General features: G+C 45.8%; 1 protein-coding gene across 4 annotated transcripts in view; it reads left to right on the top strand.

The window, feature by feature from the left end:
* The first annotated feature begins 9,900 nt into the window (after window positions 1-9,900).
* CTDSPL2 (CTD small phosphatase like 2) overlaps window positions 9,901-11,124 on the top strand; it is a 51,215-nt gene continuing 49,991 nt past the window's right edge. For 2 of the 4 annotated variants that reach the window (XM_088656797.1, XM_088656798.1), the window contains exon 1: window positions 9,901-10,103. The gene's annotated coding sequence lies outside the window, so the exon portion shown is untranslated. Of the gene's footprint in view, window positions 10,174-11,124 lie in introns of all 4 variants that reach the window. The other 2 variants (XM_035131873.3, XM_035131874.3) reach the window with 1 other exon arrangement.

Here is an 11,124-nt window from a genome sequence, read left to right as displayed (position 1 = left end):
AATATCTGGAGAGCACCAGGTTTGGGAAGGTTGGTATAAGTGTGCTGGTTCCTGAAAAGGGGGAATTGAGGCTGGCAGACAGACAAAAATTCATATCTGAACAGAGATTGATTTCAGCTTTAAGACCCATTAATTAACACATTATTTGGTAGTCTCATGTTTAAAGAACATCGGTTCTGGGGTTCAGTTTGATTGCAATAAATCCCAAGTAATGCTGCTTCACACAAAGAATTTCCCCAAGTACTTAGGTGTAGGAAAATTATCATACAGCAAAATGCACACTTGTGCAAGTGCATCGAGACTAAAGGTACTGTGCTCCTCCTGTGGTCCATCTACTGCTACCATTGGCATGCTACCTGGGCCTAAGCCATGGTTTGGTTTAGCATTATCTCTGAACCTTGGCTCTTGGTTTTTCTGGAGTAAGAAAAACCCCAAGCCCAGGTTTGAGCATCATTCTATGTCAAACCCATGGTTCAGTCCTGGGTAGCACAACAGCAATATTTGCTTCAGGAATCTACTCTTCTTGCTAAACTGTGCTTCAGCTTGTAGACATGCAGATTTAACCTTTATTTAGAGTACTTTCTTCCCAATTTACAGCCCTGAGCACCTCTTAAAGCAGTTTATAAAAGATTCTCAAAATTAAAATCTAATCTAGACAGGAACAGAAATGGCATGGTAATTGCGTGAAACAGAGATTATTCAGCCCTTGTCCATCTCTGGTGTCTGAGCAAGGAGCAGCTCCTTCCAAAGTATTTTTAGGCAAAGGTGGAGCTGAGCAGCTAGGTCTTACTCAGCCCATGATGGAAGCAGTCTTCCTTTGCTAGCAGGTGGCAGTTGCCAGGAAACAGCTCCTTTTGAGGCAAGCGAAGGGGGCTATACAGCTATATGTTGCTCAGGCTCTGACAGAAGTAGTCTCCCCTTGCTGGCAGTTGCCAGGCAACAATTGTGTGAAGCAGCCTGTCAGGGAAGAAGTAGAGAAACTGCATGTTGTTCCAGGAAACTGAGCTTTCTTCAGCAATTGCTAACTATTGGGACGGGGGAAAGCAGATCATATAAAGTAGACATGGACCAAACTGACAGTCTTGCTACAGCAATGCAACTGAGCTTGTACAAGGTAAGCACAAATCTAACTCATCTCCTATACATGCTTCTTGGTCTTTAAGTTAATGGGCAGGAACACAGCCACCCTCACACTGCTAATTTGAATTTGCATTGGACATACATAAAAGGTGATGTGTTAAATTGTCGTAACTGCCTCTGTCCTGTAGGCATCCTTTTCTTAAAGCAACATGTCTGCTGCCTGTGGTGCAATTTGAGTATCTAAACAGCACATGCTTGCTGTACACAATATCATGCATGTGAGATTGAAGAGGGAAGGGCTTGTGTAAAAACAAGTATTTGAAAGCATCCACTTGTATTTCCTTCCAAACAAGCAATCTAAAATCTGCAAGCTTGTGTTGGAGCTGTTTTCCAAAATGAGTGGTTTACACATCCACCAACTTATGTGTGATGCCATTACCATGGAAACAGGTACCAGCTTGACACAAATAATGCTGCACCATTTGAGGTGCTTCCAATCAAACTGTGGCTTGCCTTAAGAGCCACATCTTTATTTGAAACCTGCAGCCCTAATATGCTAGAATAAAAAATTTAAAAAGCATCTTTCTGCAGCGATCAAAAAGCTTTGTCGTAAAGTATCTGGTAATAAGCATACCAAATCAAATTTTTAATGTCTGCTTTATAAATAGCAATGGTATTGCCCTATGCAATGATATGTTTTAAACAGGGTAATCTTAGAAAGCAACTCACCCAGTCAACTTGAAAGCCTTGCATAATTTTGGATTAGGTTCTTTTATGCACAGTGGAAATGTTTTGAGTGCTAAGCCAGGACACATTGTTGCTCTAGGCAATCCAGAAGTTGTGCTCTATAATCCACTATAAATTTGGGTTTTATCATCTGGTTATGGCCTACTGCTTTTATCATTTGACTTATTTTAAGTTTGAAGTAGAGCAGCTTATAAACTGTTTGTTGTATATATAAATATTGTTTCAAATGGCCCATAAACATAATTTATTGAACAGCAGAATGCATGTTATGAAATCCATGGACCAGGCCTATTGATGCTTTAATAAGCACCCTCTTATGCTATTTTTACGGTTGAAACAAGGCATGATAAGGCTTGTGGAAAGTCTGGGCAGCAGCAGTTCAGCTTCTTGGGTGGTTTCTTCAATCTTATTCTTCCAAAAACCACAAAGCAGATCCCAACATGACAGCTTCCCTGCGTCCCGGTTTATAAGCATAACTAGTTTTCTCTCACAAACAGCTTTTCTGAACAACCCAAACCCAGAGAAGCATGTCAAAGAGTAGCCTCCAGGCACAGCAATCAGCAATGCCACCCTCACCCCAATCAGGTCTTTAAGCTCAATTTGATGGTCTTATCTTCAAAGGTGCGGTCTCCCTCTCTCTGCCAACAGTGCAAGCATTATGATATAGAAGTTGGTTACTAGTTCACAGTTCCTTATTTGCACAAAACTTTGAAACCGCTCAAGCAGAAAACTTAAAAGGTTTTGGTCTAGCCTTGTCGTGACTGAAAGACTGTCCCTTTCGATAACATTGTTCTCCAAATCAAACTCTTATCTTGGTGCAACCCTTGTATAGATGCACAGTGACCCCAAATGACAATAAATAATAAGGAAATACACCATAATAAGCTTTGACCTATGCCAAATCGTACATCCACATCTCAAGAGGAGTGTTGTCTACAAAAAGTATGTCTAGGTTAATGTCTCTCCAGCACAGTGCAAGGTCAAATGTGACCCACTGCCAATGTATATAGAAAATAATAAGGAACTGGGCATGTACACCCCAAAAACAAGATTTAGACCACACCTCCAGAAAAGTATTATTTATAAAAGGCATTTAATTATGCCTAATTCAATGCTTATTGGGCATAGTGCAGTGCTGAATGCAGCAACCCTATGCCAATAATAGCCAAAATATGTACTTTGGCCCACCATATCCACAGCATCAGGATAGTCTCCTCTATGAAATGGTACTGAATTGGATTAGGGAGTCAAAATATGTATTAAAAAAAAACCTTTGGTCTACCACCAATCATACACCCATGCATCCAGCATTTGGATCACTGAATCACATTCAGCCCAATGCATTTCTTAAGCAGAGACATTTTCAAGTGCTAGTGCCCTCCTCACTCATACAATCCCAGTTCCTTTTTTTCTGCTATTGATGGTGCCCAGCACATTTAAGGTTTTATAGGCATCAAGCTGCCACTTCTGACAGTTTGCTGCACCCAAATGCTGTACTGGGCAGGGCATAGTTAAATCCTTTCCACACACCTGGAGGTGTGGAATTTAAGATATGGGATGTGCACTGCCAAAATTATTTCTTTGTTGTTGCCACCTGAGGTCTTTACCTACCTGGTAGTTTTCAGCAAACAGAGCAATTTTGATGGAGAAAACTATTGTGACTCTTGGAGGCGACAGCCTGTCACTCATGGAGATATACAATACGTTGTAGACAAAGGCTTATTCTGAGGTTCAGGGCCAGATAAACTTTAGTTCTCTTTTTTTAAAAAAAAAATTCTGCTTGAAGTGTGTTTTGAACTTTCATGCAAGTAAGGAACTGGTAACTAGTAACCAACTTAAGCACCATGCAGATATTGAATTACAGTGGTGCCTTGACTTATGAATTTAATCCGTTCCGAAGGCACCTTTGTAGGTCGAAAAATGCGTAAGTCGAAAAGCACCATTGGAAATGCGATTTCCCATAGGAATGCATTGGAAATGGAAAAATTCGTATGTCGAAGCAACCCCATCTAAAAATTCATGTCTAAAAAACCCTATCTAAAACTGCCGCGGTTTCTGTTCAGATGTCGAGTAATTCGTAAGCATGCGGCCATTTGCCCCATTTGTAAGTCGAAAAATTCGGTTGTCGAGTCGTTCGTAAGTCGAGGTACCATTGTATAATAAAAAATGTCAAGTATTCTGATACTGGAGTGAGGGAATACAGGCACTGAATGCTTTCTGTCATTTTTTTTAATTTTAATTTTAAAATAGACTTTATTAGAAAGTTTTAAAAAGGTATACATACACCAGGAAAATTTAAAGTAACTTAATAACATAAGATAACTTAGCAACTTAAATAACATAGCATAACAAAAGTAACATAAATAACATAACTACATATTTAAGCCACCCAACATAAATTAATCAACATAAATAAACAAATCAGGTTGATCTGAATAGATTAAATCAATCAAACTACAAATAATATACAAGATCAACTTAGACAAACATAGCATAACATAACATAACATAACAAAAAAGAAAATTATCCCCAAATCAGATCTTAACACATGGGCCTATCTCCGTAAAATCCATTCATTTTAGATTAAAATTGGCTTCCAATCGCCAATATATCGCTTCCCTTACTATTGTTTTCCTCTTTAGTTTGCTTTCCCTCTTATTAAATCCAACTGAGTTGTTCCTACATGTTTTCTCTATTCCAGACAAATCACTAGCTCTGTTTTGATATTTTCTTTTTTAAAATATTCTTCCACGTATCTACATTCTGTTTTTATTCTCTGTTTTGATATGTTCCTAATTACCGCCGTCATTCTTGCTAGGTTCATGAATTCTACTACTTTAATTTGCCACTCTTGGATTGTTGGTATTTCTGTTCCTTTCCATTTCTGAGCTAGTACTAATCTCGCCGCGGCACACGCATATAAGAAAATATTAATTCTATCTCTAGGTATATTTTCTGGGATTAAGCTTAGTAGAAAATATTCAGGTTTCTTTTCAAACGTAATTTTTATCATTTTCTTCATTTTTTCATATATATCATTCCAAAATTTATATATTTTTTTACATTCCCACCAACAGTGAAAATACGTACCAGTTTTTTCCTTCCAGCATTCTTTTGTTTCTGTCTTGTAGATTTTAGCTAGCTTTTCTGGCGTCAAGTGCCATCTATATGAATCGTATAAATCTTTCGCCTTTTGCTTTCTGTCATTATGTGACTACTGTTGTTGTTTAGTCGTGTCCGACTCTTCGTGACCCCATGGACCAGAGCACGCCAGGCACTCCTGTCTTCCACTGCCTCCTGCAATTTGGTCAGACTTATGTTCATAGCTTTGAGAACACTGTCCAACCATCTTGTCCTCTGTCCTCCCCTTCTCCTTGTGCCCTCCATCTTTCCCAACATCAGGGTCTTTTCCAGGGAGTCTTCTCTTCTCATGAGGTGGCCAAAGTATTGGAGCCTCAGCTTCAGGACCTGTCCTTCCAGTGAGCACTCAGGGCTGATTTCCTTCAGAATGGATAGGTTTGATCTTCTTGCAGTCCATGGGACTCTCAAGAGTCTCCTCCAGCACCATAATTCAAAAGCATCAATTCTTCGGCGATCAGCCTTCTTTATGGTCCAGCTCTCACTTCCATACATCACTACTGGGAAAACCAAACTATATGGACCTTTGTCGGCAAGGTGATGTCTCTGCTTTTTAAGATGCTGTCTAGATTTGTCATTGCTTTTCTCCCAAGCAGGCGTCTTTTAATTTCGTGACTGCTGTCACCATCTGCAGTGATCATGGAACCCTCATTAAAATGTTCTTTAATTCCTCCTCACTTTCTGCCATCAAGGTTGTGTCATCAGCCTATCTGAGGTGGTTGATATTTCTTCTGGCAATCTTAATTCCGGTTTGGGATTCATCCAGTCCAGCCTTTCGCATTATGAATTCTGCATATAAGTTAAATAAGCAGGGAGACAAGATACAGCCTTGTCGTACTCTTCCCAATTTTGAACCAATCAGTTGTTCCATATCCAGTTCTAACTGTAGCTTCTTGTCCCACATAGAGATTTCTCAGGAGACAGATGAGGTGATCAGGCACTCCCATTTCTTTAAGAACTTGCCATAGTTTGCTGTGGTCGACGCTATCAAATGCTTTTGCGTAGTCAATGAAGCAGAAGTAGATATTTTTCTGGAACTCTCTAGCTTTCTCCATAATCCAGCGAATGTTTGCAATTTGGTCTCTGGTTCCTCTGCCCCTTCGAAATCCAGCTTGCACTTCTGGGAGTTCTCAGTCTACATACTGCTTAAGCCTGCCTTGTAGAATTTTAAGCATAAGCTTGCTAGCATGTGAAATGAGTGCAATTGTGCAGTAGTTGGGGCATTCTTTCACACTGCCCTTCTTTGGGATTAGGATAATAATAATAATAATAATAATAATAATAATAATAATAATAATAATAATTTATTATTTATACCCCACCCATCTGGCCGGGTGGATAACTAGAGCATGCACCACTCTGGCGAGACAGTCAGCAGGCAGGTAGGGTCTCAGCCTGCGTACCAGATGGAGCTGATAAACAGCTGCCCTGGACACAGAATTGACCTGCGCCTCCATGGTCAGCTGTGAGTCCAAAATGACTCCCAGGCTGCACACCTAGTCCTTCAGGGGCACAGTTACCCCATTCAGGACCAGGGAGTCCTTCACACCTGCCCGCCTCCTGTCCCCCACAAACAGTACTTCTGTCTTGTCAGGATTCAGTCTCAATCTGTTAGCTGCCATCCATCCTCCAACCGCCTCCAGACACTCACACAGGACCTTCACTGGTTCTGATTTAAAAAAGAGGGAGAGCTGGGTATCATCCACGTACTGATGAACACCCAGCCCAAACCCCCTGATGATCTCTTCCAGCGGCTGCATGTAGATGTTAAAAAGCATGGGGGAGAGGACAGAACCCTGAGGCACCCCACAAGTGAGAGCCCAGGGGTCTGAACACACACACACACACACACACACACACACACACACACACACACTTTCTGAACACGGCCCAGGAGGAAGGAGCGGAACCACTGTGTGATAGTGCCCTCAGCTCCCAAGCCCAGTCTAGACGGTCCAGAAGGATGTTATGGTTGATGGTGTCAAAAGCCGCTGAGAGATCCAGCAGAACTAGGAAAGAGCTCTCACCTTTGTCCCTAGCCTGCTGGAGATCATCGACCACTGTGACCAAGGCAGTTTCAGTCCCATGATGAGGCCCGACTGGAAGGGATCCAAATGGTCCACTTCTTCCAGGCGTGCCACTCGCTCAATCACCTTGCCCAGGAATGGAAGATTTGAGACCGGGCGATAGTTGGCCATATTGATCTTCTCCAATCCTCTGGCCACTGCTGAGTTTTCCAAACTTGCTGGCATATTGAGTGTAGCACCTTAACAACATCATCTTTTAAAATTTTAAATAGTTTAGCTGAAATACCATCACTTCCACTGGCCTTGTTATTAGCAGTGCTTTCTAAGGCCCATTTGACTTCACTCTCCAAGATGTCTGGCTTAAGGTCAGCAATCACACTACCTGGGGTGTACGAGACCTCCATATCTTTCTGGTATAATTCCTCTGTGTATTCTTGCCACCTCTTCTTGATGTCTTCTGCTTCTATTAGGTCCTTTCCACTTTCGTCCTTTATTATGGTAATCTTCGTACGAAATGTTACTTTCTCCAATTTTCTTGAACAGTTCTCTGGTTTTTCCCATTCTGTTGTTTTCCTCTATTTCTTTGCATTGCTCGTTTAAGAAGGCCCTCTTGTCTCTCCTTGCTATTTTTGGAAAAGCTATAAAAGATCAGCCAGAGAGATCTTCCCCTGATTATATTGTTGTGGTGGTAATGTTTTAACTAACAGTCAGATCTTTTGTTGGATGGGTGGCTGCTCATTACCAAGTGAGCAATTCACACTATGCTTTGGGGATAAAATCAGTCAAAATCTTGATACACGTGTTTTTGGCCATGATGGTGATTTTCTGTGGACTAGACTTAAAAGTAAAATGGATGGACTTTCACAAGACATTGTATTTGGACACTGTTACCTTGGGGACCCAGGTGGCGCTGTGGTTAAACCACTGAGCCTAGGGCTTGCTGATCAGAAGGCCGGTGGTTCGAATCCCTGTGACGGGGTGAGCTCCCGTTGCTTGGTCCCAGCTCCTGCCAACCTAGCAGTTCGAGAGCACGTCAAAATGCACGTAGATAAATAGAACCGCTACAGCGGGAAGGTAAACGGTGTTTCCATGTGCTGCTCTGGTTCGCCAGAAGCGGCTTTGTCATGCTGGCCACATGACCTGGAAGCTATACGCCGGCTCCCTCGGCCAATAATGCAAGATGAGCGTGCAACCCCAGAGTCGGTCACGACTGGACCTAATGGTCAGGGGTCCCTTTACCTTTACTTTACCTTTACCTTGGAGACCTTGCAACTCTGCTACCTTGAAAACAGATAGCACCTTGCTGAGCAGACACATATCTAGAGATGTAACAAAGGACTCACCTCAAGATGAAATCACAATGCAGAATACCTTTGCACTTCATAAGGAGGACAAACAAAATGTGTGCCTGGAAAAACAATTAGGCGTGTTTCCCATGAATGCATTGTTTTAGGCAGTTCTAACTGAAGAACTGAAGGCACAAGGAGGAGGGGACGACTGAGGACGAGATGGTTGGACAGTGTTCTCAAAGCTACGAACATGAGTCTGACCAAATTGGAAGACAGGAGTGCCTGGCGTGTTCTGGCCAATGGGGTCATGAAGAGTCGGACACGACTAAACAACTACAACTGAAGAAATCCCTTCAAAGGTTTCAGGAAGGCCACTGTGAGGTCAGCGCTTTGATTCAGTGGTATACAAGTCTATCTCAATCCGCTAGGTGGCAGAGCCAGAAGCAGCATTCTTTGAGAAGGTGAAACACAGGAAAGTCCACTTAAGCAACTTTTGTTTATGGATATCACTTAGTCACCTTTCCATGCATGGGGGAAAAATACTCAAGGCATTAAGTACTACAAAATGTAACGGGATTAGAATTCACGTAAAGATAACTAGATATGTAGCCTCTAAGGCAGATTATACATTTTTAAAGTGACCTATAAAATTAATTAGTTGCAGGGATTGTGACCTCTGCAACCGTTATGCAAAATTCCATCAGATATTTTTGTGGGCCCTTCTCTGTTTTAAACATTTTTTGCCTTCGAGCTGCAGTACCTATGAAGTTGTGCTACTGGAAAAACTACAGCCTTACCTGCCAACTGTCTGCACCTGTTGGATTTGCTTTATGCCGCCTTGTCCAAACGCCCTAGGCAGCGAACAGGATCTCGCTGCCGATGGACCTGTTTCCTGCTGATCTGTGGCTGCTCGTCTTCGAAATCAACGAAATCATTCCTCATTCTCCGACGAGCGGGAAAATTTAAAAACACACACGCACAGACGAAGAAACTGCTTCAGTAAGACCGAGAAAAGGGAAATCCTCCCCGCCGCCCCCTTCAGTCCTTTCGGAGCGCTTCCGAAGGGGCGAGCGGCCCCTACGGTAGCTGTGGCCCGCGGGTCCAGAGTGTGTCCAGGGACCGGCCGTGCCTTTGCGGTCCCCGTCCTGGCGCCGGCTGCCTCCCCGGCCGGGGTGGTCCTGCTGCCTCTCGCTCGTCAGTCCATCGGCGCTGGGCGGCCTCCCACAGACAGCAAAAACAGCCGCTTCCTCCCTTGAGACGAGGCTTGTGCGAGTGGAGGAAGATCGTCCGAGCATGTGCAGAGTGCCTTGGCGTCGTCGTCGACCAAAATACATTTCTCTGGGAGACGCAGGACCCCACCAGCGCGAGCTGCCTGAGGGCGCCTTCTTCCACGTCTCTTCAGCCGGCTGCTCTCCTTCTTTTCCCCTCTTCCTCTCACAGCCGAAGAGCCGATTTCCCTCAGAAACCGCTCCTCCAGCCCGCGGGACCAGCCAGGCGTGTGCGCGTGGAGTGCGCCTGCGCAGTAACTGCGTCGGCCCAGGCAGGCAAGCAAGGCGCCTCCCTCCCTCTCTCCGTCGCTCTCTCGCTCCCCCCTCCTTCCTCCCGTCATCATCCGGGTCCTTCCGTGCGGTGCAGCAGGTCGGTAGGCGGGAAATGGCGACTGGCCGCTGCCGGGGCTGCTGAGCGGCTACGGAGCCCCCGGCGGCGGCGGTGCTGCTTCGTGCGACCAAGGTGGCGGGGGCCCCGGCCCTGCCGCCGGGGTAGCCGGACACCTGACGGACAGCAGAGACGACCAAGGCGACGACCAAGGCGGCGGGAGAAGTAAGGGACGTCCCCCTTCGCCACAGCCGCCGCCTCCTCACCCCCTCATCTCTCTCTCAGCGCCTCACAGGTAACCGCCGCCGCGACGCCGCCCTGGGCGACTTCTGAGGGGACAGGGAAGGCAGCGGGAGGAGGCGGGGAGCGCAGCGAGCCCCGCCGCCGCCGCGGGGAAGGGAGAGAGGAAGGAGGGGTCTCCGGGCTCGCCCCCCTCCCTGGTCGGGCCTAGGCCGGAGGGGAGGGGAGGGGCGAGGGGGGTCCTTCGCGCCCGAGTGACTCACGAGGCGAGCGCGGGAGGGGGGCGGGCGAGTGAGTGAGTAAACGAGTGAGCGGGAGCTTCTCTCTCTCCCTCTCCGCGCTCGCCTTCCCGCCCGCGCTGCTCCTCCTCCGGGGTGGGCTCTCTCTCTCTCTCTCTCTCTCTCTCTCTCTCTCTCTCTCTCTCTCTCTCTCTCTCTCTCTCTCTCTCTCTCTCTCTCTCTCTCTCTGTGTGTGTGTGTGTGTGTGTGTGTGTACTCGCGAGTTGGATTTGTTTTGGGGGCGCCGCAGAAGGAGCAGCAGCACTCTCTCTCTCTCTTGCCTGCATGCTTGCGAGTGGGACTGGCGCTGAGAGCTCCGCTCCCGCACGCCTCCTGCTTGTGGTCAGGCCCTAGACCAGTGTGTTGGGGAGGGGGGAGAGATTGCCCCAGAGCATGTGCAAAGCCTCAACAAGAGCAGGCAGGCAAGCAGAATGGATCCTTAGGCGTTGTTGGACTCTGGTGTTGGATGAAGATTGCCAGGGCCCTGGGGCTAGATGCCCCAGACACCCCCCACCCCACCCCACCCCACCCCGGATGATAAAACTGGCCTTCTTGCCTGGGATTTGTGGCTGGGGATTAGCCATTGAACACACTTGCAAAGCCTGCTTGTCATGCAAAACGGCCCAGGTTCAGTTCCCAGTCGCATCTCCAGGTGGGATTGGGGTGGTCTCTTGCATGTCACCCTGGTGAGTCACTGCTCCCTGTCTGTGGGCAGGTGGTCCAGTTGT

Source organism: Zootoca vivipara, chromosome 13 (assembly GCF_965207765.1).
Source record: "Zootoca vivipara chromosome 13, rZooViv2.hap1.1, whole genome shotgun sequence".
NCBI classification, from domain to species: Eukaryota; Metazoa; Chordata; class Lepidosauria; order Squamata; family Lacertidae; genus Zootoca; species Zootoca vivipara.
The sequence above is the reverse complement of the archived record's forward strand: the minus strand, read 5'-3'. Positions and strand labels throughout refer to the sequence as shown.